The 9,438-nt window shown below is 38.3% G+C and overlaps 1 long non-coding RNA gene across 1 annotated transcript; it reads right to left on the reverse strand.

Annotated features, from left to right (window-relative positions):
- Positions 1-8,469: 8,469 nt before the first annotated feature.
- Positions 8,470-9,127, reverse strand: LOC124268379. The gene is made up of 3 exons (XR_006896264.1): positions 9,099-9,127; positions 8,809-8,857; positions 8,470-8,493 (listed from the first exon to the last, which is right to left on the reverse strand). It is a non-coding gene; the product is annotated as an uncharacterized LOC124268379 (long non-coding RNA).
- Positions 9,128-9,438: the final 311 nt, after the last annotated feature.

Consider the following 9,438-nt stretch of genomic DNA (forward strand, 5'->3'; position numbering starts at 1 on the left):
TGTCAACAGAAAGTAAGAATTGAAAAAGAGGTTTCCAAGAAATAAGAACAATTTAATTTTCAAAGGCCTTTCCAGCGCCTTGCATGACAGCGATTTTTTCAAAACATAGAAAATATGTTTTGACGTCTTCAGATAAAGGACAGCGCAGCCGTCTAAAATAGCAACCAATGGAAAATGACATAACATTGTAAATGTGGTTTTTTCGTAAGCATTCACAGCCATCAAGTCTCTTTAACCTGTACCGGCTCGTATATTATGATATGCGAGACGAGGCCCAGCTTAGTCTAATGGCAGTACCATGTTCAGAGATGTACATTTTCATTGAAAACTAATAATGAGTGATTTTGTATGATAATAGAATCTCACCCTCGTGTCTTCTTGATATGAAATATATCAACACTCGTCGATAAGAGTAAAAATATCCTCGACAAGAATCGGATATTTGTAACTTTATCAACTCATGATGATATATTTAATATTAAAACACTCAGGTGCGACTCTCTATATAAATCCCTGTGGTCATAAGTAAGTTCAAATGCTGATGCACTTTCAAAACATTCACAGAGAGAGATACAAATACGAGGGTCAGACAAAACGTACTCGGCCCTCACCTAGAAAATGATACAAATGCAGCTGTTATATTTTTCTAACTATTATCTATGGACCCCAAGCTAAATTGGTTTTGCTATGTTATAGCCTCACGATCACCATTTTGTTTTGACTTTTTATCTTGGTACTCCCAAATATGCATCACAAACTTAAGGAAACAAAATATGCTAGAAACATTTTGTGTGTTTAAGATAGGTAGAAATCGGCTAGAATCAAACATTGATATTAAAGTGCATAAAAAAACATTTGATTCTACAATCGCTTCTTAAAGTAACTCCCCCATTCATATTTACTAAAACAGCTTGGAGACACTACCTGTCCTCCTTTCAGATGGCGTAATCATAAGGACATAGCTCATTCTAATGTTTTCACTTATTCATACATGATGACGCTAAGGGTTCAAACTAAATACTGAATGGACACACAAGTGTCAGCTCTCAATATAATGTAAACAGTTGCAGTGAACACTGAATATCTGGACACAATGTTTTTGAAAGATTAAAATGGGGGTCTCAAAAACCAGCCCCATCTAAATATAAACCAAGCAATCCACATATTTGACTGTTGATTAAGACGGGATGTCATCCAATACTGAACATATTTTATATGATATTATCTGAGTGCATACCATTATCCAAGAGGGACCAAATGACAGATCGTTTGTTATTTTCTCCAATCTTTATTAGAAATTTTATACCCCAATGTGTTGTGATGACTAACATCTCGTTAATTACATTACCCAACCTGTGTGAAAACTTGGATATGGCTTTGCTAATGATTCGTTCAAGATATAAGGAAACTTTTCAAACATTGGACATCGAGAATATAGTTAGGCCGAGTACGTTTTGACCGACCCTCGTACACTTGACAGTGTCAGATATTAACTGCGAGGTTCAACTAAATTTCACCTCACCTCATCAATTCTAAATTTTCAAATTCTGTGCCTCGATATAGTCAGCATACTGTGTCTGCACTATAGACACAGCCCAAATCTGCTCATATACAACCGGCAATCAATACTCAATCTCTTCGTTACACCTCACCCATCCCTCATTTCTTCTTTGATCCAACTTTCATGTATTGCAAGTGTATTTCAGATAACACACGTAACTGTATCTGCTGTTAATTGCCATTGTTCCTTTGTTGAAGTATTTCTTGTTAACATTGGTAGTTACTGTTATGTTAGATGGTTGCGATTGGTACTAAGACAGCTTTGCTTTGTGTCCGCTAGGACGACCTTTAGCGCTAGGTGTGCTAGAGATGCTATCAGGCCCTCGATTTGGGAATTAGCTATAGGGCGAGCCTTGAAACAAGAAAGGAGAGAGCTGAGTTCCTTTGGTTTATTCAAGCAAGTAGTCCTTGCATGACATTCAAAATACACCAATTCATACATAATAATGACATGCAATAATATAAATAGTAATCAATGATATCCTAATACAGTTTATATCTAAGTCAGGTAATACAAGCAATGTGTGGTACAACAGGGTATGTACGGTAACTGCTTACAGAAACATAATACAAATAATCCAACATTTCCTTCAGTAACTACGGTACTGATAGATAACATATTTATAACCTGACGGATAAATTAATCATCAACAACAATTGCAAAGAATAAGTACTGAGTGGAGCGCCCAACAGTTTAATTACAGCATGTAGTGCCTATAGTTCATTAACTGCTGTGCGGATTTATGACTATTACGTTATGTCGCGCCTAATGGGTTAACTACGGTACCGATTTATGACAATTACGGTATGTAGTGCCTATTGCGTTAACTACGGTAGGAATTTATTATTATTACGGTATGTTGCGCTTAATGTATTGACTACGGTAGGAATTTATTATTATTACGGTATGTCGCGCTTAATGCATTAACTACGGTAACGATTCACGACTAGTGTAAGTAAATTTCAGTTATGAAAATACATGCATTGAGCAAGTACAGTAAACGTCTCGAGGTGCTCAGATTTGACGTATACCAATTAACTCCGATATTGACTGTATGCATTCGAACTGTAATGTTAACATTTATATATTCTGTCAATACAATAATTTCAGTAGATACGGTAAGTGATATTAGAGAGATATAAAAGTGTTGTAAATACGGGGACAGAAGGCCTAGTTTTAGTTAGAGTACTACTACTTAAGCTTGTTTTATCATTATTTGGGTGACTACGGTAAGCGTATTTCGGCGGTGGTGTTGCGTTATTGGCAACGTGCAATTTCGACGAATACGGGAGAAAAGCCATGACCTAGAATATATGTAATGCTGTAGTGCTACATTTGTGTGTTTTACAAAACAAGACAGTAACTTAGTTAACTGAATATGTAATAATGTACTAGGATGGCGCTGTTGTCATTGGCTACGCGTATTTTTTAAATTACGGAGCTAAATAGATATGGAACGAAGACTGTATTTGCAAACTACACGGATTTGAAAGTATATTTTCTGCTAATATGAAGAGTAGACAATACCATTTTCTACTGATTATGGTAATGTGATTCGCGTATAAACTGTTCTGTACGGTATACAACTGCACGCGGAACGGAACGTTTAATATATCATTATTCAAATACTTATAGTGTTGGTGAAATATCAAAACACAAATATTGGCTGTTATACCTATCATGTGAGCGCGTATCTGAGGTAAATCTACACGAATATCATTTGATCGGCGGACTATCGTTAAATATACATATTAACTTCGTCTTTGCTTGAAATGATTGTATAAACTCTCGAACTATTTTTGTGACTAGGCTACTAGAATCTAGGCTACTGAACGAAAATCTAACCCGCATATACAGATCTAACGCGCAAATGAATAAAACAAGACAAAGACTGGGGATCTACACATGTGTGTCGAAACATAAAAAAAGACATATTTGTTTGTACACGAAATACATAAAACTTGAGGAGCCCACGACACAATGTGCATATAAAATATCCCTGATATATCTAGAGCCAGCATTTACAATGGTAGGTATTTCTAAAAGTGCTTCAATATCGTAGGAATGTTTCAAACCTGACTCTAACATTTTCTAGACAATAATTACAAAGAAATAACAAGTTAGACATAAACAAGAATAAAGTTTAAACGTTTCTTACCTTGAAACAAGAAAGGAGAGAGCTGTGAGTTCCTTCGGTTTATTCAAGCAAGGTGTACTGAGATGGTAGAACCCAGGATTTTATAACCCACAGCTCTACTTCTCGTTTGTCATTATCAAGTTTCTATAAAGTTGAAGTTTCCATATGCGTTATCTACCCATGCTGACAAAGTATACTACACGAGGTAGGTGGTAAGAAGATGATTGCCTAACAAGGTTTGATTTTCTTTATGGTGTAGCCACAGTCAGCCTGCGCCAGCTGCTTAACAAAATATCTGGCTCAGCGCTTGACCATGGCATTTACGACAGGACAAAGAGGATGGCATGATGGTAATCTCGATCTCTGTTCAACAAAAGTTGATTTTCGATTACGACTTAGATGGTGGTAGACATGCTCCTGCTGGGATGGGACTACTTATCTGTGCTTGACCAAAGGGATGTACCTGAGAAGAAAGGCCGGAGCCGACACAGCTCAATAACTCTCATGTTTGATTAATTAGTTTAATGTTGGCGTGGACGCGTTTGCTAATTGCCTACTACTGCGCTTGCCAAGCGTGGGGCTATAAACAAGACAGACTATGCACAGCGACTTGCACCTATACTGATTTCCTATTTATGAATAATCTGTGAAAAATATAAAATGTATGAAGAAATATATGCACTGTAATAGCGCTGTAGCCTATCAGGACTTAGATGTACTGACCAAACTAGATGGGTTAAAAACAAGCGGTTGTACGGACTGGGCCTGAGTCTATGTTAAACTGCTACATGGTATCTAGCCCCACAATACTGGGAGTGATGCGAGTCCCGACTAGACATAAGCAGCCACATACTTGCACTTACACGTCGCTATAGTATTGCAATACACTCGGTACACAAAGTCACTTCCCACTTCTGAGAAAAACTAATAACACAAAAATATAGAGGCAAACAAAAACAGAAAATACATATATATAAAACGCTTTTTACCATACGAAAACTTGAGTCACATTTGAGTTATATGTTTCTCACTATCATAATCGGATGTACAAGAACACCACCACTGTAATCTTTTGTTGGGTGAAGCAGATATGAGTTTTCACATTGCGTATTTAACCTGTATTTGCAACTCAGTTTTCCGTTGTTAGGGGTACATATAGTTTTCTAGCGTAGCTGCATCGATAATACATACATTAAAACAGAGTGTGTGTTAACGCTTGATACTTTGTTATCTCACATGCGCTTGTACTTTTGTTGTTATCTGTGATTGAAATAAAAGTATTAAACAGTCTCCTTTCCGCCATTTGACCCTTCCTTATCAGTTATCATAAGTGGGCATGACATTAACCAAATCCTAGAAACTATACTGACTGGACTGAGTTTGGTTTTACGCCGCTTTTAGCAATATTCCAGCAATATCACGGCGGGGACACCAGAAATGGGCTTCACTCATTGTACACATGTGGGGATTCGAACCCAGGTTCGGCGTGACGAGCTAAGGCTTTAACCACTAGACTACCCCACCGCCCCCCTTAGAAACTATATATTACAAATCAATGACAGTATGAACAATAATAGTGGATGAGTGAGTTTAGTTTTACGCCGCTGTTATCAACATTCTAGCAATATCACGACGGGGACACAAGAGATGGCTTCACACATTGTAACTCATGTTCGGTATGACGAGTGAACGCTTTAACCACAAGGCTATCCCATCGTCCCCAGAACAAGAATATGAGCAGTACTAACAATACCTGCAAATCAATATTCACGGATGGATCCAAACCGACCCATTGTTGGATGACAGACTAGTTTACTCTTCCTTTCTGGACAGAGGAATCAAAGACAATTTTAACAGTTCCACAATATATCAAACCGTCTCACCAAGACCAAGTAATTTCTGTTACACACTCTGTCCTGAGTTCAGTCTATTGGTAGCAGCATCTAGTTTAACTGATATCATAATCTTCCAACTGGCCAGTACGACAACGCCTTTCGCTGGTTCCAAACTCAAGATGGAATTGTTGGCAACACATAATGACTGATGCAGCAAACACCATGACAATATGTATAATCAAACATGTCCTGCTTTGACTGTGTTGATTTTTCCATTACAAAGGATAAATATTTCAATGACCCTTTAAATGATATGAATTCCCTGTGCTATGTTTTTAAAATATAGAACCCCATTCTTAAGTCTTGTTGCACAAACCTATGACCATTTCATACAAAACATACTTTCCTTACGTCTACTTGACTGCAGAATATAGGTAATTTTAATCTCCGTGCACGTGAAACAATCGTCACTAACCAAGGGGAGCTGTAAATCACGCTGTAGTACAATGAAGGGTGTAAAGGTACCGCAAGTTGCTTTCTGTGGTCCTCAGTATTGTGACCCTACATTTCTTGCTTGAGATCTATAGCCCTATTAAGTGCTGTATCGTTGTCTAATAGATATTTTCATGTTCTACTACTGTCTAAGTCATTTTGATGTGCATTGCGTGATCTTATAATTTCCTTTTTTAACAAATTGTGAAATATTTCGACACTGTACAACTTGGGAGCTCCTTCACTTCTCCCAGATGATCTGCTCGCCAGTGTTTCTTTCTACGAGGGTGCACATGACAACGCTACTTACTTGAGAGTATGTCATTTGATTTGATGTTTTGTTCACGTTTCCGTCTGTATATAAAACGGTCTGGACCTTGGAACTCGTAATCAGTTCGAATGGTTTCTATGTCCCGTTTCTTCTAATGGACGAACAAAAGAACGCAGTAAAATGATTCTGTGGCATTATCAACTGTGTATAGATGCGCCCTTCTACATGGGTGGACATATGAACCTCATTGACTTTAAATTATGATCCTTGTGTCCGTTCAATTCTATATGGGGTGACATGTGAACATCATTGACCTTTGAGTTATGATCCTTGTGTCCGTTCCCTTCTATAGGGGTGGACATGTGAACCTCATTGACCTTTGAGTTATGATTTTTACATACGTTCCCTCCTATATAGATGGAAATGTGAACCTCATTGACCTTTGAGTTATGATCCTTGTGTCCGTTCCTTTCTACAGGGGGGGGGGGGGGGGGGGACATGTGAACATCATTGACCTTTGAGTTATGATCCATGTGTCCATTATCTTATATAGGAGTGGAAATATGAACCTCATTGACCTTTGAGGTATGATCCTTGTGTCCGTTCCCTTCTATAGGGGTGGACATGTGAACATCATTGACCTTTCAGTTATGATCCTTGTGTCTGTTCCCTACTATAGGGGTGGACATGTGAACATCATTGACCTTTCAGTTATGATCTTTACATACGTTCCCTTGAGTTATGATCCTTGTGTCCGTTCCCTTCTATAGGGATGGACATGTGAACCTCATTGACTTTTGAGTTATGATCCTTGTGTCCGTTCCCCTTCTATATAGGTGGACAAATCTGAACATCATTGACCTTTGAATTATGATCCTTCTGTCCGTTCTTTTCTATAAGGGTGGACATGTGAACATCATTGACCTTTGAGTTATGATATTTGTGTCCGTCACCTTCTATATTGAATGAGCATATGAACCATTCACTTTTCACTTATGACCTTTGCGTCTGTTCCCTTCTATAAGGGTGGACATGTCAACGTCATTGACCTTTGAGTTATGAGCTTTGTGTCCGTCACCTTCTATGTGGGTGGACACATGAACATTTTTGACATTTGAGTTGGGACCTTTGCATAGGTTCTCATCTACATGCGTGGACACAAGAACACTATTGACCTTTGAGTTGTGACCCTTGTGTCTATTAACTTCTATATGGATGGACATATGAACTTCATTGACCTTTGAGTTATGAGCTTTGTGTCCGTCATCTTCTATATGGGTGGACACATGAACATTCTTTACCTTTGAGTTGCGACCTTTGCATACGTTTTCCCCTACATCGGTGGACACAAGAACATTCTTTACGTTTGAGTTATGATCTGTACATACGTTCCCTCCTATACGGATGGACATGTGAACATCATTGACCTTTGAATTATGATATTTACATACGTTCCCTCCTATACGGATGGACATGCGAACATCATTCACCGTTGAGTTATGGTCTTTACATACGTTCCCTCCTATAGGGGTGGACACATGAACATCATTGACCCTTGAGTTATGATATTTACATACGTTATCTCCTATACGGGTGGACATGCCAACATCATGGACCTTTGAGTTATGGTCTTTACATACGTTCCCTCCTATAGGGGTGGACATGTGAACATCATTGACCTTTGAGTTATGATAATTACATACGTCATCTTCTATATGGGTGGACATGTGAACATCATGGACCTTTGAATTATGATATGTACATGCGTCACCTTCTATATGGATGGACATGTGAACATCATTGACCCTTGGGTTATGATATTTACATACGTTCCCTCCTATAGGGGTGGACATGTGAACATCATTGACCTTTGAGTTATGGTCTTTACATACGTTCCCTCCTATAGGGGTGGACATGTGAACATCATTGACCTTTGAGTTATGATAATTACATACGTCACCTTCTATATGGGTGGACATGTGAACATCATTGACCTTTGAGTTATGATATTTACATACGTCACCTTCTATAGGGGTGGACATGTCAACATCATTGACCTTTGAGTCATGGTCTTTACATACGTTCCCTCCTAAAGGGGTGGACACATGAACATCATTGATCTTTGAGTTATGATATTTACATACGTTCCCTCCTATAGGGGTGGACATGTCAACATCATTGACCTTTGAGTTATGGTCTTTACATACGTTCCCTCCTATAGGGGTGGACATGTGAACATCATTCACCTTTGAGTTATGATATTTACATACGTTTCCTCCTATAAGGGTGGAGATGCGAACATCATTGATCTTTGAGTTATGAGCTTTGTGTGCGTTCCCTCCTATAGGGGTGGACATGTGAACATCATTGACCTTTGAATTATGATATTTACATGCGTCACCTTCTATGAGGGTGGACATGTCAACATCATTTACCCTTGAGTTATGAGCTTTGTGTCCATCACCTTCTATATGGGTGGACACATGAACAGTTTTGACATTTGAGTTGGGACCTTTGCATAGGTTCTCATCTACATGGGTGGACACATGAACACTATTGACCTTTGAGTTGTGACCTTCTATAGGGGTGGACATGTGAACATCATTGACCTTTGAGTTATGATATTTACATGCGTCACCTTCTATAGAGGTGGACATGTCAACATCATTGACCCTTGAGTTATGAGCTTTGTGTCCATCACCTTCTATATGGGTGGACACATGTATATTTGATTTGGGACCTTTGCATAGGTTCTCATCTACATGGGTGGCACATGAACACTATTGATCTTTGATTTGTGACCCTTGTGTCTATTAACTTCTCTATGGATGTACATATGAACTTCATTGACCTTTGAGTATTGATCTTTGTGTCCGTTCCTTTCTATATGGGTGGACATGTGAACATCATTGATTTTTTAGTTATGAGATTTGTGCTAATGGTGAAAAATAACAATAACATACAACTTAACACAGTAATAAAACATAGCTGCATCGGACATTTATTTGCACGCCTTGGCATTCAGCCACATACTCTATGTCACAACTATCGCCAAACATCCACTATGATATACATCATACAATAACACAACATACAGCTTACAATACAAAAATAAAATAAAACAAAAATTACATTATGAAAT

This window comes from Haliotis rubra, unplaced genomic scaffold, assembly GCF_003918875.1.
Source record: "Haliotis rubra isolate DU_JTF1 unplaced genomic scaffold, ASM391887v1 Scf1376, whole genome shotgun sequence".
Lineage (NCBI taxonomy): Eukaryota > Metazoa > Mollusca > Gastropoda > Lepetellida > Haliotidae > Haliotis > Haliotis rubra.